The following is a 26741-nucleotide window of genomic DNA, read 5'->3' as shown; positions in this document are numbered from 1 at the left end:
ATATAATTTCTGCTCCAGTCAATAGAAGCAGTATGAAATGGTGGCTTGCTGTTTGTTCATTGTCTTAAGGGCCCAGGAGAGGCCTGGGAGCTGTATAGGGAAAAGTGGAAGACATAGTTATCTGTACCTAGATAGTATGTAACCTGGAATGCACCACAGCCAGCTCTGGATCAAGAATCTTAAATCTCTGCCGAAACTTTCATCTTCAAGTTTTCATTTCAGCATGTTGCTAAGACTTTATTTTAGGATGACTCCTGTCTTTGTTACATTTATGGATGGGCCTAAAATGAAGACCGGAGCCAAATTTATCAATGGTGAGTCTCCACAGAACCTGGTTGTGTTACACTAGGGAAGTATTTGGCCCTACGTACACAGATGAGCAATGTACTTTCCAAGTGTAGTTTTGCAAGCACACTAATAATATAGGAAGGCAGGCTTCTCCTCTGGCTCTCCCAAGTCCATCTCCAGAGGCTTCACAGGTTTTGTCTTCTATAGCTTGAAGTGCTGTTTGTTGAAGTGTTGAGAGTCAGAGATTCTGATGCAATGACTTGCCTTGTTCAAGTGACTGACTTTACTCATGGGTTCATAAATGTCACTAGCTAAAACCCACCTGGGGAACTCCTGCCTCAGAGAAGATGAGGTATTGAATATAATTTTTGAAATGGGCTACCAGTTAGGGTGACCGGACAGCAAGTATGAAAAATTGGTACGGGAGTGGGGGGTAATAGGAGCCTATATAAGAGAGACCCAAAAATCGGGACTGTCCCTATAAAATCAGGACATCTGATCACCCTACTACCTGTTAACTACAATTTTAAGGGCTTTGTACACTCTGACAGGATTTAGGATTGCCTGCTACTGTTTATACTAAGAGCAGAACAGAACAAAAATGCCAAAGGGAATTGTAATATCCCTAATGCAGCTACCCCATATGTATGTGATAACAAGGGAACTTAATTTATAATAGAAAAACTTTCTTGCCTGTAGTTTCTCTCCTTTTGTTTTATTCTATCTGAAGTATTTATATGGCATCCATCACCATGGTGTCTGAGTACCTCACAGTCTTTCTGTTGATCTTCACCGCACCCCTGTGAGATAGGGCAGTGCTATTACCCCCATTGTACAGATAGAGAATGGGAGCACAGAGACACTTAGACTATGTCTATACTTAAAATGCTACAGCTACAGCGCTGCAACTGTGGATTCTTTGTCGCTGTACTAAATCTACCTCCCCAAGAGGTGGTAGCTAGGTCCATGGAACAATTCTTCTGTTGACCTAGCGCTGCCTACGTGGGGACTTAGGTCAGCTTAATTATCTCTCTCAAGTGTGGATTTCTCACACCTGTGAGTGATGTTGCTGGGTTGATGTAATTTTCCAGTGTAGACCAGCCCTACATGACTAAATCGAGGTTGCACAGGAAGTCTGTGGTGGAGCAGAGGTTGAGCTCTCACATCCCAGGCTAGCACACTTACCATGACTGAACCTTTTCCTTTTCTCTTTGTTACATACTTCTCTCCACCCCCATCCCCCCGTCGTCCTTCTTTAAAACATGTCCTCATTATTTTCCCGCTCATCCTCCTCCTGTACGAGGAGAGACTAAAAAGATTAGGGTTGTTCAGCTTAGAAAAGAGATGGTAAGGGGGTGGGAGGGGATATGAGGGAGATCTATACATCATAAATGGTTTGGAAAAAGTGATTACAGAAGTGTTGTTTACCCATTCCCACAATACAAACACCAGGGTTCCCCAGTGAAATTAATAGGCAGCAGGTTTAATACAAACAAGAGGAAGTAGTTTTTCCACACATCCGGTTAACCTGTGGAACTCATTGCCATGGGATGTTATGGTCCAAAGGATAACTGGGTTCAGAAAAGAACTAGATAAGTTCATGGAGGATCAGTCCATCGATGGCTATTAGCCAAGATGGTCAGGGATGCTGCCCATTTCTTGGGGTGACCCTAAACCCCAGCTGTGAGGGGAAGACAGGATGGATCACTCCAACTGCCTTGTTCTGCACACTCTGCTTGAAGCTCTGGTACTGCCCACTGTCAGAGACAGGATAGTGTGCTAGATGGCGGACTAATCTGACCCAGTATGACCGTTCTTATATTTCTCCTATGCCTCTGAATGTCCCCTGAGTCCCCTTTCCGCTTTCACTACCAGGGGCAACAGGGCTACAATTGACCCAAAGACTCCCCCACCCTCGTGTAGAGCAACCACACTCTTTCCTGAGCAGTCCTCCATCCTTTGTGCCCATTTTAGCTGTTCTTGGCCATGAGTGGACACTGCTTCTTTTCCTGGCTGAGAACGAGTGTGAAGCCTCTGGGTCTAGATGCTAGAGCTGAGCTGGTTCTCTTATTAGGGGGCCAAAGAGTTGGGTGGCTTATGCATCCCATGAGCTGTGGTATCTAAGCAAACTCTCCTTGTAATGGAGATTCTTGGAATAGTCCGGGGGAGGGGAGCAACCTCCCCTTAACATTATTTTAGTCTAGTTGAGGTTGTTTGGCTGTGAATAGCTCTGTCCTTCCCTGATCTTTGTCTCTCCGTATCGCCACCTGCAACTCTTTCTTGCACAAAAGCAGTTTGCACAGCTGTGGGCAAACACCCTGCAGGCTGACTCCCAAACAGCACATGTGACTACAGTAAAACAATTAAATGGGCAATGTGCAGCTAGGGGTCAGGAATTCTCCTCCTGTCCCTTAGTGCCAGGGAGACCACCTGCAGCATTAGCAAGGGCGACTATCTGATAACACAGGCCATACCTATATCAGTGCCACATCCCCACCTGGCATTCAGCAGAGTGTGATAGGGAAGCCTGTTGGCTCTGTTGTTGCCTGTCTGAGATTTCATTTGTCCAGAAATATATATTATCTCTTACACAGTGCTCTTTATCTTCAAAGCACTTAATAAAGCCTCATGATGCCCTTGGGAGGTTGGTATTGTCCTCTTGTTATAGAAGGGAAGCTAAGACACGGATGTTGTGAGAGTTGCCCAAGCCTATGGACAGTCCTATATAAAACTTGGGAAATCCTGGATCCCAGTGTTGTGTGTGACCCATGTGTCTCTTCCAGTGTGTGTTGAGTTTGAAATATTTGGGGCAGCCTTTCAAGTGTGGCCTTGTGGTTTACGCTGCCTGAAGTGCACTAAGATTGTAAGTAAGATTGTTCTTCCCCTGTTAATTATTTATCTTGGAGAGAAAATATATAAAGCAGCATGATTTATTTAAAAAAAAAAAAAGCTCTTGCCAGCATCAGATGACTTTGATGTTATTCTGCCCAGAAGTCTAAGTTGAGGACCTAGCTTCTTAAGAGGGGGACTGTGGTGAATGGGGAAAGTTGCGAGACTAGCTTTAGCATACATGCTTTTCCAGAGGCGGGAGGTTTATATCAGCTCATAAATGACTGTGTAACGCAACCCTGTGGCAGGACACTTGGACTGATAAATCAACAGAAGTAAATTAGATAGCAAACACAGTAAAATCACCAATGGAAACAGGACATAAGCTTGAAATACAGTGTTGCTTTCCTAGAAACAGCTGCTGTGAATTTCGGTTAACACATGTTCCTCTTCTTCTGATAAATGCATTTTCTTGGAATAAGTTGCTGCGCTACTTACAATTATAGTAACTAATAAACATTTGTCTTGAATCTAGATATTAATGTAAAGTCAAATAGAACCTAATGTCTGTGTATTTAGACCTATTATTGATCTAGGGCGGGCTTTTCAAAGCACGTAAGTCACTAAGGATACATCTACACTGCAAAAAAAAACAAACCCAAAAAACCTCCCCAATTGCCTGTGAATCCCAGCCCGGGTCAACTGACTCAGGCTTACAAGGCTCATGCTAGGGGGCTGAAAACAGCAATGTAGATGTTATCACTTGGGTTGGCGCCTAGACTCTGATACCCTCCTCGGGTTTCAGAGCCCAGGTTCTAGCCCAGGCAAGAAGATCTACATTGCTGCTTTTAACCTTGTAGCATGAGCCCTGTGAGCCTGAGTCAGTTGACTGGGCTCTGAGACTTGCTGCTGTGCCTCTTTTTTTTGCAGTGTAGAAGCACCCTTAGGAATACGCATTCCATTGACTTTCACATTGCCTAAATCACGTAGGCACTTTTAAAATCCTCATGCCTGTTATTTATACAGCATCGTAGGTATGCCTGATCCTTCTCAGACAGCAGACGTGATTCCTGCCTCAAAGAGCTTACAAACTAAAATGGACAAGGAAGGACATGACACGAGACAGAACATTGGTGCGGGGCAGGGGTGTAAAAAGGGAATGGGAGTGTCTTGTATTCTGGTGTGTATTTTAAAATGTGCTTCCATTTAAAGTAGTCACGTCATGTACATTCAGGAATACCTTTTTCTGCTGTTCTTTTTCATTGCACAATTCTTCCTAATGGGAATATGCCTTAATTTAAGCCAGTGATTCTCGACCACGGGTATGCATACACCTCAGGGTACACAAATCTTCTAGGGGGTACAGCCACTCATCTAGATCAGAGTTCCTCAACCTGGGGGTCATGGGATGGGTTTGGGGGGTTGCAAGTGCGGGGCCAGAATTAGGGGGTGTCAAGTAGAGCAATTGCCTGGGGCCCGATGCTACAGAGGGTCCTGCAAAGCTAAGTTACACGCTTCAGCCCCAGGCAGCAGGGTTTGGGTTTCAAACTCCTGAAAGGAGTACAGTAGTCTGGATAGGTTGAGAACCACTGATTTAAGCCACTGTCCAGTGAAGTATTGAATTGTTTTCTAGTATAATTTATGTATATAGCACTTTTTTCATCTGTAGATCTCGAAGCATTTTATAGAGGTAGAGATCGTTGCCTCCCAGAAAATGGATACAGATCAGGGGAAAGTGAGGTAGAAAAGGTCCCAACATCACACCGTGACTCAGTGGCAGAAGCTGGGGATTGAACGCAGCTCTACGTGTCTTATCTTATTGCCTTCCCATCCCCAATCGCTGAGCTGGTGGGATGTGGTCATGTTGGGAGAGGACACTGTTGGCAGAAGTAAGGGGGTGTGTTAGTTATAAGGGGGAATGGGACGAGTGTTATGTGGGGGTGAAGAAGAGCAGAAGTGTGTGCCAACCTGACTGGCTGGTTGTGGAGGGGGAGGAGTGCTGATGCCTGTAAGGACTAAGACAGGTCTGATATAAGTTTCTGAAGGTGGGGGAGCGTGTGGGTAGATGTTCAGCCATGGGCTGAGAGGTAGGAATGGGGGAAGACAACAGGAGGCGGTTTGGAAGCTAGCATGCCTCCACAAGGGGAATTTGTAAGTTACTCAGAGCTTGGAACAGCTGTAACTAAGCAACCACTGTTTTGCAGCTCCACCAAGTCCCTAGAACAGTGCTCTTGGAGGCTCTGTAGGCAGCCTGACCTCTCCTTTGATGCATAATTGTATTTACTTTCCCTTCTCCGTGGTCCCAAATACAGATATGTTGTGGTAGGGAGATTGCTTGGCTCTCCCAGCAACATGTCACTTTGGAGACTGATGGATGGTACATTCTGCACTACCTCCTCCCAGGAGAGACATTCCTACGCTGCTTAAATACCCAGTGCATTGAATCCTTTGCTCTGCATAATACACAGGGGTTGGCTCAATAGTGAGTGTGGTTACTAGCCAGTTCCTACATGGGGAGTGCCGAGTCTCTGAATTTCAGGAAGAAGTGAGTTTGAAGAAGGAAAGGTAGGAAATTAATATAGTTCATTGAAAAAAGGTTATCTGGTCTCTTGGGTTATCTAGTGCTTTCTCCTGCTAACTCAGACTTGCTCCCTGCAGAATGTTTACTTGTGCTTTGTCCAGCCTAGTTTTAAATGTCTTTAGTGATGGTGCTGCTTCTGCTTCCCTGCTCTTCCACAATCTAAAAAGATCTCAGAATATATAATTATTTCCCACTGTTTCAGTAGCACCTTGAGGCCCAGGGGCCTCATTACGCTAGGTTTACTGCACATCAGTAAACTACTGGTGGCCTGCAGAACACTTGCTGGTGGTTTGTAGAGAGCTGGCTGGTCACATGGTGCTGGCTCTCCTTTGCTTCCAGCTGTTAAATTACATTAAAAGAAGCTAAAAATACACAAAGAACTTTGATGTAACCAATTTCTCCTCTTCCCATGGGAGCATTGTACATTCCAAGATGGGTGGGGGAGTTGGTCTATGTGATCATGAATGGGAGCAACTGGAGAGGAACATTCAGACACTGATGATGTCATCAGCGTCCAACTGCTTTTTCTAGTTTCTACTCTGGATGTTCTCTCCCCTGTGCTGATTAGGTGTTTGCTCCAACTCAGAGTCTCTTCACTTCAGCTTCACTCTGTCTAGCTCCCCATTCCAGTGTCCGTTCTCTCTTGCTTGGTCTCTCTTTAGCTAAATCCATCCCAGCAAAATCCTACCCAGAAAATTTAAAATCGTGGCACTAATGTGATGTTCACAAACCATCCCAGTGTTCAGTTTGCTTTTGTGTCATATCCCTTCCCCACAAAGCTTTGTCTGCCTTGTCTGTTTAGGTTGTGAACTCTAAAGGGCAGGAATTTTCTCTTCATAAAAAAAGCTGCATCTAGCACAAGGCCTTGAAAATCTCTTCTCCCCAACCCTCCTTACTTCAATCTCCCTCCTCCCATCCATGCATCATTGCTTCCAAGCTGTGGGAGGGTCAGGTGGAACTCCCTTTCCAAAGTAATCATTTGCCTCTCCCTCAATCAATTGGTGGAGTCACAGCTGAGTGATGCAAAACTGCCCTTTACTTTGGAGAGTCTCAGCAGGCTGCCTCTGTAGCACTTGCAGATCCTAGACAGAGAAAGGGAGGCTCTGGATTGAGCTGGACTGTTAAGGTTTGCACAATGGTTCAGTGAGAGAGTGGCTTTAGCACTGCTGGTTATCAGGTTAAAAATCAACCTTCGGTGAGTCTTTGGTACCTTAAGTGGAAAGGCCTGAATGTTCAGCAAATTTAATTACCTTTGAAGGATGAGTGTGAATGTTCATTTAGACACTGAAGATGTTTCACAAAACACACATCCACCCCTCCCCCTCCCCACACCTCCCTTGATGCCTGAAGAAGTAGGAAACCAGATCAGAAGAACAGTTTGTCCCTGTAGGATATTCTGGGTAATATGACCCTTTTAGGAACCGTTCAGTGACTGTGCTCTCCAGTGTGACCCTTTCTAAACTTTTCTTGGCTTGGAAAAGAAGCTTACAGTCTTGATGTTTGCTGTATAAAGCACATAAGGGGATACATTTCGGCAAAGGGATTTCCGGGAGCTGGGAGGTTGGGCAGCCTCTGTTTGCTGTGATATGATTTCACAAAGCCTTGATCAGGTCCTCTTGAGTCACACACTCAAGTTTGGCTTTGTTGATGGAAAGTTTTTCCTAGTGATCTGTGGGAAAACTTAACCATGGTCTACGCTCTGGGGGCAGATCGATCTAAGTTACCCAACTTCAGCTATCAGAGTAGCAGCTATCAGAGTAGCAGCTATGTTAGTCCATATCGGCAAAAAGAAAAGGAGTACTTGTGGCACCTTAGAGACTAACAAATTTATCTGAGCATAAGCTTTTGTGAGCTACAGCTCACTTCATGGGATGCATGTAGTGGAAAATACAATGGGGAGATTTTATATACACAGAGAACATGAAACAATGGGTGTTACCATACACACTGTCAGGAGAGCGATCAGGTAAGGTGAGCTATTACCAGCAGGAGAGCGGGGCGGGGGGGGGGAACCTTTTGTAGTGATAATCAAGGTGGGCCATTTCCAGCAGTTGACAAGAAGTGTGGGGAACAGTAGGGGGGGGAAATAGCTATGTGAATAGCGTAGTTGAAGTCGACGTACTTAGATTGACTTACCGTGGTGTCTTCACCGCGGTGAGTTGACTGCTGTCCCTCCCCTGTCGACTCTGCCTGCGCCTCTCGTGGCACTGAAGTACAGGAGACAGATGATGGGAGAGCGCTCGGGGGTTGATTTATCATGTCTAGACTAGACGTGATAAATCAATCCCTGCTGGATCGATCGCTGCCCACCGATCAGGTGGGTAGTGAAGACATATCCTTAGTGTTGTGGGCCTAGGAGGGCTTAAGCTGTGGGTTGAGCAGGGTTGTGAATAATCAGCACTTGCTAAAGCAGAAGCAGTGGATTTCCATAAACCCTCCACACCAGAGTCATTGGGTGATTAGAATGTGCTATCCAGCGAGTGCTGCCTAGCGACTCATCCCTAAGTCATTCTGGGTAGCCAGATTGGATTTGCCAGTTTTTAAAGAATAAAATAAAGGAGCATTTGTTAAAACAATTCAAGGATTTAAAATGAAGATAATGTCAGTGTTGCCAAGTCTCACATATTTATCTTAAGTCTGATATTTGCTGCTTTTCTTAAAGATCCAGTGCCTGGACTCAAGCATTAAGTGAGAAACTCAGCTTTCATATTTAAAAAAAAAAAAAAAGTTTCTTGCTCTCATGGCTTCAGAGAAAAGCATAAATACATGACCCAAATGTAACTTAAAAATTCAAAACCCAGAAGGAAAATAAAAAGATCCCCACATTTATTATTTTTAAAAACCATGTGACTCTTTAAGCCAATCTGATGACTTGAGATGGGGATGACTCATAATTTTTTGGACAAGAGGGGTTGGCATTAATGCAGGGAAGACTGGTAGTTTAAAGAAGAAAAGCTCTGTAAATAGTTATGGTTGCTGGGTCAGCAAAATCAGCCTGATTGTGCAGTCCAGGCTGATCCCATGGACTTCAGTATATATTCCACCTAAGTACAGCCTGCAAGAAGAGGTTTTTCAGAAGTTTTATCCATGTGTGAATTTTATAGTGTTAATTGGATTTGATTTATTAAAACTCATGCACACTCAGTGCTGGTTATTAACCTGATGTGTGAATTCTGAATGAAATAATTAACACTTCAAACCATGTATCTCTCTCAGTGCTTTATACATGGCCACCATCACTGTACTGTCTGAGCATCTGACAAACATTAATGGATTAAGCTTCACAACATGGTGGTGAGGTAGGGAATTCGTATTAGCTGCATTTTACAGATGGGGAACTGAAGCACACAAAGGTTAAGTGACTTGTCCAAGGTCCCATAGGCAGTCTGTGGCATAGCTGGGAATTGAACCCAGTGCCCATTCCATTAGATTATGCTTCCTTCCTATCTATGCAGTCAGCTGAAAATTCTGCTCTTTGGAGTTGTCACTTTACATGGCCTAAAAACACATCAGAATGCAGCAAAACGGGTCAGACTTTTGCTGGGAAAGGCTATGAATCTGCACTTGGAGATTAGTTTTTTGTTTTTCATGATAGTAAGCCTCACATCTAACTGAATGAAAAGCCATTCCTGACTGGATGACTTCCAATCAAAATTCCTTAATGGCTTCTTTTATTAAAAAAAAAAAGAGAGAGAGAGATTTAGTTGAGATACATGCAGGGAGTGGGTGTAGTGTAAGCAGTGCATGGAAATGATAGTGTATTTTTGTGTTCCAAATTAACAACACTACTGGGAGGTTCCCCTGAGCAGTACAGAAGTATGTAGTGTGCTTTGCCAGTGCTCTACTTTTACAGGGTGTGTGTAATATGTAATGCTTTATTACTGAAGATAGTTCTGTAGTTGTAACTTATGTGGCTTTGTTTGATAAGTTCTACCCCAGAGTTTGATACTGAACAAGTAGAAACAGACTTAAGGACTACATGGTACAGCTCCTTTTTTATTTTTTTTCCTTCCCAAAATCGTTTTCTGATTTATTCCCAGATTGAATCCTGATCCTTCCATTGCAGGATGGGTACTGAGCACGTGGCAGCTAATCCTCCCACAAATGTTAGTGGTGTGGACTACAGCTGTCCTTGTTCTTTGGAAATTAGAACCGTGGCCTTTCACTGTATTGCTTCCTGAGACAAGGGCCTTGAGTAACCTTATACAGCAGATCTAGGGTTCAACTAGCAAGAATCTGTTCTTAATAAAGTGACTCCTTGAATCATATGGGAAGGATTGTGGAGCTTCCAGTTGAGCTGAAAAAACAAAGTCAACACAGCTGATTTTCACTTCCCATCGGTACATTTTCTTTGCTTGTTGCCCAAGAAAATGATTCCCAGATGGTCAGTTTCACGCATTTCCATTGTTCTGAGGCTGGAGCAATAGTAGGAGGCAGACTTAATGCTATTCCCTTGGCAGGTCAAAGGTGCAAGAGAAGATTGGTGTAAAATAAGAGAGAGCTTTACTTAGATCCATATAGTTCCTGACTCTCTTGGTGGCAAATTTAGCTCTTTGGAGTACTGATCCCATTGCACCAGCACCCAGATCTGAAACTGGCCCCACGGAATAACAAGTAATGTGCATTTTTGGATCCACTGGGCCAGATTATGTTCTCAGTCACAGGGGTTTCTATCAAAGGCTTTACACACTTGTACATGAGATCAGAATCTAGTGCCAAAGTGGTGCGATGTACACTACTTTGCCACTGTTATGTCTTTTTGTCTGTTTGGCATCCACTGTTGTGTAATATGCACAGTAACTTACATCAGCACTGAACATGGCACCCAGTGTGAGGAATTTTCAGACTTTTTAAATACAGTATCAGTATTATTTTATTGATTTAATTCATCTACAAAAATTTATAGCTAATAGGAGATAATGGTATTAGGGTCTTTTTAAATCCCTTTGCCCAATTACAGTGCTGTTTTTCAACCACACATTTGCTATATTTATGGTGCTTTTCTCTTAATTGGTAACCTTTTTTTTTTTTTTTTTTTTTCTGGGATGGCTTACAGCTTCAAGATTAGATTACATGCACTGCTTCGTCTGTTCCAGATGCATGCCCTCTGCAGCTGGATGGTACAGTTGATATTTGATGGCTACCTAAATATTTCTGACAGTGTGAAGAGCTGTTAGATTAAGAGCACATGCTTTCCTTCTGGTATAAAACCCTATATGTAAACCAGGGATTCTCAAACGTCATTACACCTCGACCCCCTTCTGACAACAAAATTTACTACATGATCCCAGGAGCGGGGCTGAAGCATGAGCCTGCCCAAGCCCCCGCCATCACAGGAGGGGGGAAACAAAGCCAAAGTCTGAGCCTCATGCTCCAGGCTGGGGAGTATGTGTCAAAGCCGAAGCCCCACGGCTTCAGCCCCAGGCAGGGGGCCTGTAACCTGAGCCCCACCACCCAGGGCTAAAGCCCTCAGGCTTTGGCCTCGGGCCCCAGCAAGTCTAATGCCAGCCCTGGCAACCCCATTAAAACGGAGTTGCGACCCACTTTGTGGTCCCGACCCACAGTTTGAGAACTACTGGTGTAAACAGACATTCCCAATAGAGTTCAAGAGGGCGTGAAACCATTAAGAGGTAAACGGGTGGGGTCCGTGGACGGTTTGAGGCTGGTAGCGGCCCCTGGTGCGCCGGGACCAGGTCTCCTTGGAGTCAGGTTTCTTGGGAATGCAGCCCAAAGCTGGTGGTAAACTCCATATAAGACTAAATACTGGCACGAGACCGATAGTCAACAAGTACCATAAGGGAAAGTTGAAAAGAACTTTGAAGAGGAGATTCCCAGTAGAGTTATTTTGATCAAAGAATTGTGATTTTTTTTCACCCCCATTTGAAGATGAACAAATATGGTTTCATAAAAGAAGGGGTAAATCTTGAGTCTCATATTAATGAGCATTAACAACATATTGGCTTTCGAAGTTGTAGATTAGCTTTGTAATTCAGAGAATAGCACAACTTTTTTTGGACATGCTTGTGTATATGACAGACTGACTCTTAATATAAGGGCATTATATAACTGTGATACTCTGCATATTCCTTACCTGTAATTTACAAAACAGGAAATATATTGTCCCAAATAATTGGCTGATGGCCTTTATTCTTTCATCAGCAGTCACATATCTGTTAGAGAGCACGTCCTTGCTGCTTAAATTGATTTTAACAAGAACATTATTTTAAAAGTCTGAAATAATGTCTGTATTGTGTGTGCTTTGCTTCTGGCATGTGTAGAGTGTGTTTTCTGGATGTCTATGCACAAAATGCCAGGATCAATTTGATAATTTTAAGAAAATTAGACTCTAACTACAAATACTGCGTGTGAGAATACTGTGAGAATACAGGACAATAAGTAAGCCGAGAAGTGTTGTGGGTTTTGTAGAAGATTTTACAGTGTTTGGGCTTTTTTAGTATGGCTGAGTAAGCGTGCTCCGGAAAGTGACTAATAGCATTGACTTGAATCAGTTATGATAGACACAGGTGCTGTTCGAGCCTCTCCACAGGTCACCAGTAAAAATGTGTTTCAGTTCTGAGAGGCAACATGCTTACTCCTAGCAGTCCTCGGCCCCTTTCAAAGAGACTGCTGGTTGTACCAAACTGGTGGCCTCTTCCTTACCCAAATTGGCACGTCACTCCACAGAGCTCATCACCCAAGATTTTCAGAAGTAACTAGTGATTCTAGGTGCCTCCATTTTTGGGGCCCCAACTTGAGACACCTTAAAGGAGCCTGATTTGCAGAGGGCTGGGGCTCAGCACTATCTAAAAATCAGGTCTCTTTAAAGGCTCTCCGATCAGGCACCCAAAATCACTAGCTGCTTCTGAAAATCTTGGCCACTGTCACTTTTGAGACCTCATTGAGCAGTAAAGTTGCATGCCCAGAGGTGACAGAATGGTTTGTTAATGAATGTCAGTTGTTCATCTTTGCTGAGATTTGGCAGCGTTCTGTAGACTTGCACAGATGCCTTGCTGGACAGCTGGTGGAACAGAGGTGTAAATTCCTGCCATTTGTCAGTGTCCTGCTTTGCAACTAGGAGCACTGGGTGCATTCTGAGGAGGGTGATTATAATGGGATTAGCAAGAATGAGGGCATAAAACAGAGTTGGATATTTAAAGAGTACTCCTCTATTTTTAACTTAAAGGCAGAATTTTATTAGTCTAATCTTGGCTTTGTAATTAACGTGGTTAGCCTCCACATTGCCTTTTAATGCTTGCTTTGCAAGGTGGTTTGTTTTTTAAGGATAAAGACCTCTACAGCATGTAAACCAGCCAAATACCTGAATATAACTGTATCATAGTCCCAGCACCTCACTGGAAAATGTTTGCATTATCAGAGGAGTGCATGACCAAGGATTAGTGCCACATTGTCTTGTCTAGGATTTACCAATATGTAACCATACCAGCAGGAACTAGACCTTGTTTTCTGGTTAGAAAAAGAATGTGATGTAGTGAGCATTTAGAGCCAATGATTACTATAGGGTTTAGGATACTGTAATGGGTAGTTGAGCCTAAAAGGAATTTGGCATGTAACATCATGTATAGCACAACACCACAGTACACTAAAGTTCAGTTAATCAGAATCAATGATTAAAACACTTTGCGGCTAAAGGCCAAGATCATTATTAGTAGACCCTCAGTATACAATTTTTGGAAAACATTTAGCTATGGTATTAATATACTCCACTCCAAAATGTCCACTATAATGTGCTGTTTCTCTCCAAAGCTTTCCAGGGATGTTCAAATTCCACTGCGTCCAAAGAGAAGAGGAAACGCTCTGTGTGGACGGGGGGAGAGAAACTGAAACCTACAGCTAGGCAAAAATTTTCAGCAAAAAATGTAAGATTTGGTGACCCTGAAACATTTCCAAACTTCATGTCAGTTTCACTGAATTTGGTCAAAAAAAAAATCTAAATGCAAATCAGAAAAAAAAAAATCAGGTTTTGGGGTTTTTTTTATTTGAAACAATATTTTGCTTTCAAAATGTCCTTTTGTTTTTTAATAAAATTAATTAAGGTTTTTAAATGGTCAAAACAAATTTTGTTTTCAATTTTTTTGAATGGTCAGTGAACCTAAAAATCCGTTATTCATACATCTCTAACACAAAGCATTAACAATTTTATATTAGAACTGAATAGAAAAAAGTGCTTTTTTTAAGTCTCTAACTTCTTTGATTCTTCTCTTTCTAGATGCCCACTTGCACTGAGCTATTCACCTTCTGTTTGTGAAATGTGCAAAAATACCTTGCCTTCTCTACTGAGTTGAAACTAAATTTAAGTTTCACATTGTTGTTTCTAAAGAGAAATCAAGTAGGGTAAAAAAGCATCAGTGGTCATATTGCTGCAACTAGAGAGATTTATCCTGGGATAGGGCACCTCACTTTAGGATTGTCCTTTATTACTTATATCATTTTTGCCACATCTTGTGAGTTTATTATGAGTCTTCCAATTTTTTTGGTGTATTTTCTGCAAGCCTCAGCTGCTGGAATCGTGAGATTGCATGAGAATTTCAGCTTTTATTTAAGTGTCAGATCTTCTTGGTTGTGAAGAAAAGCTTGAAATTATGTAGCCAACTTAAAAGCTCAGAATCTACAAGGCAAATAAAAATATCCCTAAATGTGTTTGAAAACAGTCTCATGTTCTTTAAGGTAATATCTTGGCTTTTGGGTCCTGACTCATAATTTTTGAACAGGTGGGATTGTTAGTGCTGTTGTTCTATACTAGAACTGAGAGGCCTCTGCTAAGATCTAGGCACTGCATGAACACATGGTAAGAGTCAAACCTTACCTTGAAGAGTTTCCAGTCAAATGGGCAGGACAGACAAAGTGTGGGATGGAAACAGAAATGCCGGGAGGTGAAGTGACTTGCCCAAATCACCCAGTGGGTCAGTGGTAGAGCTGCAAATGGAAGCCAGGTCTCCTGACGCCTGTCCACTGAAGCGTGCTGCTCCTTGCCCTGGTGCTGTTTCCTCAGCAGAGCTAGGAGGCATGCAGCACAGGCTCAACCCAGAGAGCAAAGCAGACTTTGATCTCAGACATATGGGTGCCATCTGAGATTGGTGTAGTACTGTGTGGACCATGTTTGCAGAAGGTAGCCTGTACGTGTTCATGACTGCGTCCATAGTGGTTTGGCCTTGAATCATGCCACCTGAACAGGGCCCCACATGTGTGTGCCAGCCTGGATCGGGCCTTGGTATATTCACCTGTGCACCCAAACAATAGAACCCGTGTGCAAAATGTATTACTGTGCACAATGGAGGGCAGGCTGAGGAGCCTGTGGGGATATTTTTCCCTGAGTGTCTGATCTCTCCATGTTCGTCCTGGAGCTACCCGTCTGGAGAAAAGGCACATCTGTTTTTCAGTGGCATTCACCATGCAGGGTTGGAGGAATTGTCAGGTCTTCCCCTTCTTCTCTGATTCTGCAGGTGAGGAGTGCATACCCCTAGAAGAACAGGGCATGATAGGAAGTCTCTTCAGGATTGTGATGGGGCATACCAACCCCATGCTGAGCCAGCAAGGGTTAACAGGTTGCTGTGGGCCCACTTGGGTAATGAAGGGGCAGCAGCTGGCTGACCAGGGAGGAGAACAGACTTCCTATCCTTTGCTCCCTGGGAGAAGGACCATTCCAGAACCTTTGCAGAAACTGCCAGAGCCTTCCGGCGGAAGGTAGGCCTGGCACAGGACTATTGAGTTTGGTTTGGGGACTGTTTCTTTGATTTACTCTGTGGAGGATTGCTGGTCTGTCTGGAACAAGCTTAAGGGGGTAACGAGACTGTTGCAGAAAACCCAGGCCCAGGGGCAGTGTAGGGAATTGCCTTGATAAACTTCCTAGACTTTTGTACCCTACTCAAGTCTGCCCTGGGGTTTGTCTTGGACCCTGAAAAGCATGGTCACATGAGTATGAAAACGTAATACCAACCTAGAGTTGCTAACCCTCCAGGATTGTCCTGGAGTCTCTAGGAATTAAAGAAAAAGGAATGAAACCTCCAGAAATACATCCAACCAAAATTGGCAACTGTATACCAGACAGATCTCCGAGTTGAGGAAAGACCTGCATGAGCTATTTTAAAGATAGAGAGAACAAACCTGGATGTATGGTTTGTGACTGCTATTGGTGTGTTTTATTCTATTTCATCTTTTATTTTGTTGTTAATTGAAAACAAAACACACAGCAAGAATATCTGTGTGGTCTGTTCTTGAATCTATCAACTCCTAAGGACTTGTAGGTCTTCCCAGACTCAAGTCAGTGAGATGTTTATCTCTGCAGAAGATTGATTAGAGGGCAATAGAAACTGTTCGATTATACAAATTCTTTACCTGGCCTGATCATGACCCCTTCCCAGCCACTTTGGGGCTGTGTGGGACTCCTTCTGGTACTGAAGTTGAGGCCAGGGGCAGAGTTTCTGCTTCAGGTGCCAAATCCTGAAAGAAGCCCTGCTGGACCAAATACCAAAGGTTTCTGAATCGTCTCTCTGGGGTTTGAATAGTAAGGATTTGTATTAGGTGCTGCTCTCTTCTATAGTAGTTGAATGGACTTTCCTTTTTTCTGGAGGAAACTAATTCTGTTTTTTGAAGCTGTTATGTGTCTGGCATTGTAAACATTCTGTATCAGCTGTGGAATTAAGGAAACTAAACAGCTATGGAATTGACCCTTGTATTGACAGCTTCTATCCTGCTGATCTCAGTGATCTGTCAAATAGTCCCATATGTTTACAATGGATAGAACGTACATTGTTTCCTAAAGTGTACTAAGTATTGTTATTACTGTTGGTATTTCGGTAATATCTAACTGAACTCAGGGCCCTGTACAAATAATAATCTCCCTGGTAGGCTTAACGTTACTTCTAAGAAAGAAGAGGAAAGTCACAAGGCCTGGCTTTCATAGACTGGCCACTTCTTTTGCACTTAGTTTTACCTTGCCCCCTATATGCAGTTACAGTCAGGTACATACTCATCTACATTGATTATTTGTGCATGCAAATGAGGTCTAGTTAAGACCAGGCTGAAAATTTGGCCTATGGAGATGCTTTATTTGTTTCGGGTTTAGTTTTTGTTTTTGTACAACAAAAAGCTTTTATAAAACATTAGACCAGCAGATAAATAGATATCTATATATAGATATAACAATTTGCACACTCCGGTGGAGAGTTTGCAACCCAAACACATAGCACCACTGTTCCTAATGCATGGGAACTGGCAAGTGAAACTGACTTGAAACAGAAGTGAAATTGACTAAGTCTGTCTTCCTCATCCCTGTCTGAGTGAAACACAGAAGATAAACAGTCAGGGTGAATAGTGAGAAGTAGATGAGGGTATTTTTAATCTTTTCTTTTTGTTTAAAAGATCTAGTAACACAAGTGAAAAATTTTTTGTTTTGTTTTTAAGTATATGCTTCTGAACCAGAGTGTCTCTTTTTAAAAAAAAAAAAAAAAAAAATCAAGTGTAGGGTAAGGTGCCAGCGGCCATCATGTGGAATTGTGTGTGTGGAGTTATTGAAAACTGGCTGTATGCCATGGCAGCTTTACTGTGCATGGCTCAAGGGCTTGGAGCAATTACATAACACTCTGCAGCAAAGAAAATACAGGCCCCAGCACTTGACTGCCTTCAATTTCAGATTTAGTTATTTGGCAAAATCTTAGATTTCTTCTTTCCTCTGCTAAAGGATGAAGCATCCAATAAAGAGGAGCTCTGAAACTGCACCAGCCAATAGGTGTTAGGTTGTTGGGGCTATAGGGGGAGGGATAGTTCTCTTTTGGGTTAGAGGCAAGAGTAGAGGAAAAACATTGTCATGTGATGGCTATAAAAGATAAGTAGACATATGACCTATGAATTGTTTACAGAAAGAAACTCTATTTCCCCCCTTCCCCAGTTTATGCATATGCTTCTCGTTACTTCTTCTCAAAATCATTGTCTTCTGATGAATTATTGATACAGGGTCACTTCCATTTTCCTGGAATTGTTTTCTTTAAACAGTGATCTCTCTCTTGAATTTTTTAAACAAGCTGTTAACAGTGAAATCCAAGCAAAGTTGCTGGTTTCAAATTTCATGGTTAAATTAGACCTTGATAAGACCATCTCCTTGATAAGAGAGGAGATAAAATTATTTTTTCACTTCCACATGGAGATCCTTCTCCTTTTTTTTTTTTTTTTTTTTTTTTAAAGGAGCAGGCTCCTGATTCAGCCTCAAAAAGACTTGAGCATGTGCTTAATGTGAAGAATGAACTAAAGTGCTTTGTTGAAGTAGGGTGGTAGGGATCTGCTGGTAACTGAAAATTGGCTTTTTCACTTATCGCTGTTGTCTAATTCTTATAAAAAGAAAATGCAATCCAACATTTTGGAAATAATTTGCTTTCTAGAAAGTTACTCCTTTGCTGGCTCCTTTCCTTCCATGAGTGAGATGTGGCTTTTCCAAGGAGGTTTGCCTGTAGCCTCTTCCAGGTCTCTCTGTTTATTGAAAGAGTTCAGGCCCTGGTTTAGCAAAGTACAGAAGCATATGCTTAACTTAAAGCATGAGTAGTCCCATTGACTTCAATGATACTGCCTGAGGACTTAGAGTTAAGCATGTCCTTAACTACTTTGCAGGATCAGGGCCTCAATGGAGGGTAATTTTATTTTATCCATTTCTGTCCTGTATAGCCCTCCCTCCCCCCCGTAATGAAAAGGAAAAATGTGCACAAGTAAAGGCGGGTGTATCTACAGTAAGGGCCTGACCTGGCACCCAGAAAATTCAAGGAGAGTCTTTTTGTTGACTTCACTGGGAGTTGAATCAGGCCCAACTCCAGGAGCCCATCGCAGGGATGTAGATGCCTGATATAGCAGATTGCCTTGCTTGTCCATATCACATCTGCACCGACACTCTGGTTTTGTTGGAACTGTCCACACGTACCAGTGCATTCTGGGGTTTCTAAAGCACCTGCCCTCATAGCGTCCAGTAGCTTTCAGAGTGATTGCCAGATGGGAGGCATGGAGTTAGATATAGCTGACCTGGTGCGTCTGCAGTACTTACAGCTTCCAGGCCACGCCAGGGAGAAGCTATTGCCAGAGGCCTGCTGAAGACCTCACGTAAAAAGTCCAGGCCTGGCTCTTGTGGGTGGAGTTGTACAGGGGCTGCAAGTAAAAGATTTTCTTGCAGCCCATTTTTGACTGGCTTAGACCAGGCTGAAAGCTGCCTCTGCAGGTTCCAAGGTGAAATTCAGGAGCAAGCCTGACCGGTCATCCATCTGCCCCATCCCTGCCAAGTGTCTGCCATGACTAGTCCGTTTGAAATATTCCCTTCTGGCTCCCCGGGAGGGAAGCCCTTGCAGTGGATGCTGCCATTGTGCTTACCCCTATAAGGGCAGGGCCATGGGCCATGTCTCAGCAGACTTGTAGCGCACCTATGGGGAAGGAGGATTGTTTTCTAGTGCCTATGTGCTCTTCTGTGTGCGCGCACAGAGCTGAGGCAGGTGAAGGTGAATAACAGGAGTATTTCCCATCCTGGCTGCCAACTCTCTGGGTATAGGGCGGAATGGGGTGTGCCCTTGTGTTTGGCCCTCAGTCCCCCAGGTGTTTGTGTGGGACAAACTAGTTTCACTGGCCTTCCCTGAGGGGCTTTTCAAGCTGTGGGCAGAACGCCGTCTGTCAAACTGTATCCCCCACCCCTCAGGGTATTAGCAAATACCCCCATCCCCTGAAACCTGGAGATTTGTGCCCCTAAATCTCTCTCCCACACTGTGGTTTGGGTCAGGGGAGGAGGGAGGAATGGCAGAGCAGTTCTCGTGGCAGGACTTGGACACCTATTGTACAGCAGGATGACTGACGCTATGAAGCAAACACATAAATATATGCTTCCCACCAGAGCTTTATATAATCAGAGACAGTGATGTCATTGGTAACTGCAAAGAGCAGGCTCTGAAATTACAGCCCTCAGCAGACAGGCGAACGCTCTCTTTGCGTCTGGAGGGGGCCGCTTAGAATGCGGGCTGACTCCTCAGCAAAGCAGGGGGTGGGGACTTACCCTGAGGGTTTGGAGCTTGGAGAAGGAGGGGTGAAATACCAATCCAAATCCAATCAGCTTTGAGGGTGAAACTCTCCCTGCCTTTGTGAAAGCCACTTAATGAGGGGGGAAAGGAATGGGAATACGTGCGTATGCACACCACTACCCATTGCAGCCCCTCTGTCGCTAATACTCCCCCCAGTAGGCTCCAGTAACATATATGCAGGGCTTTGGAGCTTTACTGGATTTGTTCCTTGGCCCCTCTTCCTCCTCCTATCCAGAAATCTCTGCACTGGACAGTTCGGGGCTATTGTAGATCTCCCCACTGGCAGTGGGAGGAGAGAATCCTTTCTGTGCCAGTCCCTCTGCAGCCAGGGTGAATTTCACTCTTAATGAGTCTGAGAAAGGCACTATCCTCTGACTCTGGCATTCCCACTCCAGCAGCACATCCCGGCCCAGGGCTGCAGCCTGTCAGGCCAGGCTTTTGATACTTGAGCCCCAGCTATTCCATTATTAGCTTTCTTTACACGTAACAGTTGCACAAGAGGACCACAACGGGCCAGCTTCGGCCCTGATGTAGTCGGGTGCAGCTCCTCTGAATACAGCAACGGTAGAGTTGGTTGAATTTAGTGGAGTTGGCAGGGCTGAATTTGACCCAACATATTGAAAGGGAAAAGGTAAGGCAAACAGCCCCCCTCTGTGGGCTGTAGCTCTAACGAGGCCAGTGTTTCCAGCCTGCAAAGTAAGCTGCAATGTTGCCCTGTGCTTTTTCTGGGCCAAGCAAAGAAGCATTTGAGGCTCCAAGTTCCACAGCCCTCCATCCTCCCAGCACTCAGCTCCTCCTTCCCAGGAGTCATGGTTTGTCCAGCCAGACAAATCCAAACCATCCGCTGGCTGTCCCTGTGTGAGACAAACAATTGCACCCTGTGGGCCTCCCCGTGTCCCCCAGAATAGACCGGAATGAAGGGGAAACAGCCAGCTGGTTAAGGAAGAGTAGAAAGCCCCCGTCTTCACATACTCATGCATTCATCCTGGCACAGGGTCAGGGCTTTGGCATGTCTATTATCACTTTTTATGCTCAGGGAGTAGAAACCTTTGTGGTAGCCCTGTTTTCTGAAGCATCTTTCCTTCCTAGGGATGGGAGTGACTATGAAGATTCTGCCCATCCTGCCCCCACTTCTCCACTTTTACTTGTCACTCCTGCAACAAGTGCACATGTGCTCAGATCTACTTTGAAACTGGCAGTCCCTGAAAGCTGATTTATCTCCGTCTTCTAATGCCCTAAGGATTCGAGGGGGCTGGAATGGGGGCCCCTTTCCCTCTGATTGTAAATTAATTCTCCCTTTATAAAAATGTCGTGCTTCTAGACCTTTTTTTTTTTCCAGTTATTAGCATGATCCAGTGGTCTAGATGTAAAGTCGTGTGGCTTTCTTGTGTGAAGTTTGGACAGTACTGGTATTTTCACTAAGTGCCAGGGAGCCTGAAGCTATGTTAAAGCCACCTTACAGTAAAGCACCAGGTAGATTAAGGGGAAGGAGACGCATAACTTTGTCTAGACTATGGGATTATAACTGCCAAGGTAAAACGCCAGGACTTTTTGTTAAGGGACTGTAGATTGGCCATTGACACCTGTAAACTCTGTTTGCCAAGGAATTTTAGCTCAGCTGGTCAGTTTCCTGCTTTGATAAAAGTTGGGCTTTGATAGAAGTTGATTTCTGTTTGACATTTAGCCTCCCATCAATGAATCAGAGCTGCTTTCACACTTTGTGGCTTAATTAACATCAGTGATCAGCTTGACTTCAGCCCATAGAAGCCAAAAATACTTAAGAGGTTATGCACCTGCCAACATTTGAAAGCTGAAATGCAAGATATTTGGGGAGAAAAAACAGACACGTCCTTTAAACCCCATTAAAATGTGCTGGGCTAGAAGAGGTGGGCTGGAGTGGAAATACTTGGTTGAAAAAAGGGGCCCTCTCCCTCCAGAAGTGGGAACAATTGGTCTGTTGAGACTAAGGGCTTGTCTACATGGGGCAGCTGCACAGTGTAACTTAAATCAGTTTTAAATTGATTGAGGTCTTGTTCACATACACAAACTCTAGTGCTTTAACTGTGCTAGTGTACAATGCAACCGACTCGTGTGATGCAGCAATATCTGTATTTTGGTGCTTTACACCAAGATTACTGTTCCCATAGGAAAGAGGGGAATAAACTATGCTGGTATTAGCACCTCTTACCAGTATACATGCATCTATACTAGGAGTTATACTGGTTTAACTTTCAGTTCTACTGGTACAAAACCTGTGTGTCAACCAGGCCTGAGTTAAATATAAATATAGGAGTTCAGTTAAACCTGTTCCTAACTGACTCAAGTTAAACCAGAAGAAGCCAATTTTAAAAAGACCTATGAACCTTTTGCACCAGTTTGACTCGGTTGCTTTACATTGGCACCCTCTTCATTATCCAAGTGTAACTTTTTTCATGTGGACAGGTCCTCAGACTGCTTTCTCCCACATAAGACTTTGTAAAGGTCTCCAAACAGCAGCTGCTTTCATTTGTGTTCCACCGTTCTTGGGCAGAAAGAAATGAAAAAGTTGACATCTCAATGTCCATGGCTTTGAGATTTTTTTACATTGCTTAATTTTGTGTAATTCTTTTTTCCCCCTACTAACAGCCATGGTATATCATGCCAAGGCCTGTTTGAGAGCTCCTGAAATTCACTGGTTATTAAGAAGCCAAACATTAATATCCTGTTCCCAGCCATTAGAAGTCTCTGGTACTGAGGCAGTTGCCTGGTACATGTTCTAAGTTTGTGTGTCTACGCTCATCACTAGTTCCTAGAACGGTTCTACAGTGTTTTCCTAGGTTCACCCTAGCAATTTAAAAAAAAAAAAAGAAAGTGGGGTTTAGAACACAAACCTCCCCAGGCATGGTAAGGAACGATGCATACCACAAAGTTTGTGTGGCAACCTGGACAGGTCCAGCTGTGCGTGCTAAGCTGTGGTGGGTAAACCATCTAGAACAGGGGTGGGCAAACTTTTTGGCCTGAGGGCTACATCGGGGTTCCAAAACTGTAGGGAGGGTTGTGCCTCTCCAAACCCTAACCCTATCCGCCCCCTCCCACTTCCTGCACCCTGACTGCCCCCCTCAGAACCTCTGACCCATCCAACCCCCCCTACTCCTTGTCCCCTGACTGTCCCCTCCTGGGACCCCCTGCCCCTGACCGCCCCCCCGGGGCTCCAACCCCTATCCACACCCCTGCCCCTTGACAGGACCCCCGGAACCCCACCCCCTATCCAACCCCCCCAAAGCCCCTTTCAGAATGTAGCCCTGCAAACATGGGCAGAGGACTCAGGAGGAGCAGGGGCAGCCGTGCAGCCAGAGAGAAGCGGCGGTTTCCCCTTCAAAGCTCCACTTCTCTCTGGCCGGCAGCAAGGCCGCCTGGTGCTCCTCCTGAGTCCTCCGCCCGCGTTTGCCACACTTCCACCACCCACACCGCCCACCTGCTCCCCTGAGGTTGTAGGTGAGCCTCCCTTCCTGCTCTCCCCTGCCCCTGCAGTGCAGCCCCTTCCCGCGCTGGCGGTGCAGCGTGCTGAGGCTGTGGGGGAAGGGCCAGGGACTAGCCTCCCCGGCCGGGAGATCAAGGGCCGGGCCAGACGGTCCCACGGGCTATAGTTTTCCCACCTCTGATCGAGAATCATCCTTGTTCTGGGACAGTGACCTCAGGTTTCTGTTAGGAATGGAACCAGAGGTGGTAGCAATTGGTGTTACCTCAGTTTTGATAACTCCACATATAATCCCAACCAAGATTGGGGCCCATTTTTGCTAGGCTCTGTACAGAGACATGGGGGAGAGAGGCTGGATATAAACTACCAAGGTTTTCCTGCATAGCTATGTCAGCATGCCCTCCCCCTATACTCCACGCAGCTGCAGTGTATGCCAACAAAGGAGCCATTTTGTTGGTATAGCTTATGTTGTTTGCGGAGGTGGTTTACCTATAATGGCAAAATAACTCCTTTTGCTGGTATAATCTGTATCCCCATGAAGAGCCTTTGTTGGTATAGGTGTACTGAGAAAGGTCTTTGATGTGTAGACTAGCCCATAGTCCCTGCCCAGAAGAGTTTACAATCCAAATAGATAAAGATGAGTAAAAGATGGGAGAAAGGAAGTAGTATTATCCCCGTGGGAAAGCACAGAGAGACCCGTCTTCACTGCCTTGTGGGCTTGAGGTCTAACTTCAGAGTTGCCCCTAACCTGATTCCCATCCACACACGCACATCTCTCACTGGTGCTTTCACCTCAACTCGCCTCGCCCGTTGTGGGGGATGGGTTGAAGCTCAGATGCTGCTTATGTTGGAGCTAGTACTGCAGTGGGGACATGGCTACTCTGTATTGCTAATGCAAACCCTCCCTGCTGCTAATCCAATCACCCTGCAGCTCCAGGGCCATTTTGTGGTGGGTTCGTTCTCAGTCGAACTAGGCTCACTCGAGAGGAGTTAATTCAAGCGTAGATAACTCAACCTAACGCTACAGTGGAGACCAGGAGAAATCAACTCTGTCTCCCCTGAGTCCCAGTCCAGTGCCTTAGTTACAAAGCCACCCTTCCTTTCTGGTGCAGTGGTGAAATGCTATGAGGGAGGCCGTTCTGAGCTTTTCCAGCTGTAACAGGAAACGGCAGTGATTGACGACTCCTGAGAGGCTGGTGTCTTGCAAAATGTCCAGCCCAGTTTTGTGGACTCAAACAACGAGCTAGTGTGCAGGAGCTTCAGGTCAGAATTCAGACTTCCGGATGCCAAACTAAACAGAAGTCTATTTCCCAACCTGTTCGTGTCAGGATCCTGGAGAAAGGTAGGCAGGACTAGTGGTGGGAGTGTAGAAGTCCGCAGTCAGGGTCAGGCTTGTAGTCGAGAGTAAAGCTGAGGGTGAGAGCCAGAGACAAGGTCAGGAATCAGGCTGAGGGTCAGTACCTGGTATCAGGGTCAGTGTTGGCATTCCAGGGGTCAGTCGGGAGTCCAGATCCAATTTGGAGCCAAGGTCAATACCGGGAGCTCAGAGGCAGAGATATGGGGCTGTCATGGTCGCTATCTGGGGATCCACATTGTTGCCTGAACACTTCCTGGTACACCCCATAGACTTATATAGGTGTCAAGGAGCCAATCGGGGTGTCAAGGTTCCTCCCCCACTCTGAACTCTAGGGTACAGATGTGGGGACCTGCATGAAAAACCTCCTAAGCTTATCTTTACCAGCTTAGGTCAAAACTTCCCCAGGGTACAAAATATTACACCCGTTATCCTTGGACTGGCTGCTACCACCACCAAACTAATACTGGTTACTGGGGAAGAGCTGTTTGGACGCGTCCTTCCCCCCCAAAATACTTCCCAAAACCTTGCACCCCACTTCCTGGACAAGGTTTGGTAAAAAGCCTCACCAATTTGCCTAGGTGACTACAGACCCAGACCCTTGGATCTTAAGAACAATGAACAATCCTCCCAACACTTGCACCCCCCCTTTCCTGGGAAATGTTGGATAAAAAGCCTCACCAATTTGCATAGGTGACCACAGACCCAGACCCTTGGATCTGAGAACAATGAAAAAGCATTCAGTGTTTTACAAGAAGACTTTTAATAAAAAATAGAAGTAAATAGAAATAAAGAAATCCCCCCTGTAAAATCAGGATGGTAGATATCTTACAGGGTAATTAGATTCAAAAACATAGAGAACCCCTCTAGGCAAAACCTTAAGTTACAAAAAAGATACACAGACAGAAATAGTTATTCTATTCAGCACAATTCTTTTCTCAGCCATTTAAAGAAATCATAATCTAACACATACCTAGCTAGATTACTTACTAAAAGTTCTAAGGCTCCATTCCTGGTCTGTCCCTGGCAGAAACCAGCATACAGACAGACACAGACCCTTTGTTTCTCTCCCTCCTCCCAGCTTTTGAAAGTATCTTGTCTCCTCATTGGTCATTTTGGTCAGGTGCCAGCGAGGTTACCTTTAGCTTCTTAACCCTTTACAGGTGAGAGGAGCTTTCCCCTGGCCAGGAGGGATTTCAAAGGGGTTTACCCTTCCCTTTATATTTATGACACAGGGATTGCTAAGACAACTGTCAGTCAGATCGCTCGAGGTGGAACTTCCTGTGGTGGTACAACCTCTGTGGGTTGTGGGTCGCTGGAAACAGTCAAGTCAGGTTACAGACTTGTGCCAGCGTGAGCTGCCTGCAGGCCCAGGTTCAAGTCCCGCTGATCCTTACATTGCAGATTTGCTCAGCGTTGGGTCGAAACGTCCTTGTAATGTGATTAGCAGAGCACCTGTTGCTGACCATGCCCAGAGCTGTTTACCTACACGAAATGGCTGTCAACTGAAATTGGTTTTCCCAAGTAGTGAAAGCTCTTAGTCAGCAATAAGGATTAAATGCTAGCGGGTTTCATTGTAGAAAAAGCTGAGTGGGAGGGTGCCATTGACATGGTTTGGGTTTTTTTATGTTTGACACTTTAAAAACCAAATCACTTAATAAATATTTCATTAAAAACACAAATTTCTCAGCCAAAGCCCAAATTTCAGCCCTGAGGCAGCTACTGCAGCTGAATTATAGCCCTTTTGTAAGAGGTTTTTATAATGGAAACACTGACAAACCCTGAACTGTAGTGGGTGCTGCTCTTGTACTGACAGTTCATCAGCTAAACCCCTGACCCCTTTACCCTTAATCATCCTTGCTTGTCAGTGACATAATTGCATGATTACAGACTCCTCTCCCCATCCCTTTCAAACCGCAAACAATAGTGAATTTCAAATACAAAATGTAAATGAACCATCCAAACTAATTTGTTTTTCTGCATTCAGATGGACTGAGTTTAGATTCCATCCCTTTGTGTCTGAACGGGCCTGGTAAAGGCTTTCAAGAACCTTTTGCGCTGGGATACCTTGAGTATAGGCTGATCGTCTGATGTCATTGTGCTATTGATTGGGATTACAAATTCAGACATAAATCATTAATGTAGAGTCTGGAAAAAAACTTTACTGTGTTCCAT

At 44.5% G+C, this 26741-nt stretch overlaps 1 protein-coding gene across 3 annotated transcripts in view; it reads left to right on the top strand.

Moving 5' to 3' along the window:
- Nucleotides 1-26741, top strand: part of MXI1 (MAX interactor 1, dimerization protein) — an 87133-nt gene that overhangs the window by 47742 nt on the left and 12650 nt on the right. The window lies entirely within an intron of this gene.

The sequence above is a fragment of the Lepidochelys olivacea genome (genome assembly GCF_965140295.1).
Source record: "Lepidochelys olivacea isolate rLepOli2 genome assembly, chromosome: 7".
NCBI classification, from domain to species: domain Eukaryota; kingdom Metazoa; phylum Chordata; order Testudines; family Cheloniidae; genus Lepidochelys; species Lepidochelys olivacea.
Note: the sequence above shows the minus strand (reverse complement) of the source record. Positions and strands in the feature narration are given on the sequence as shown.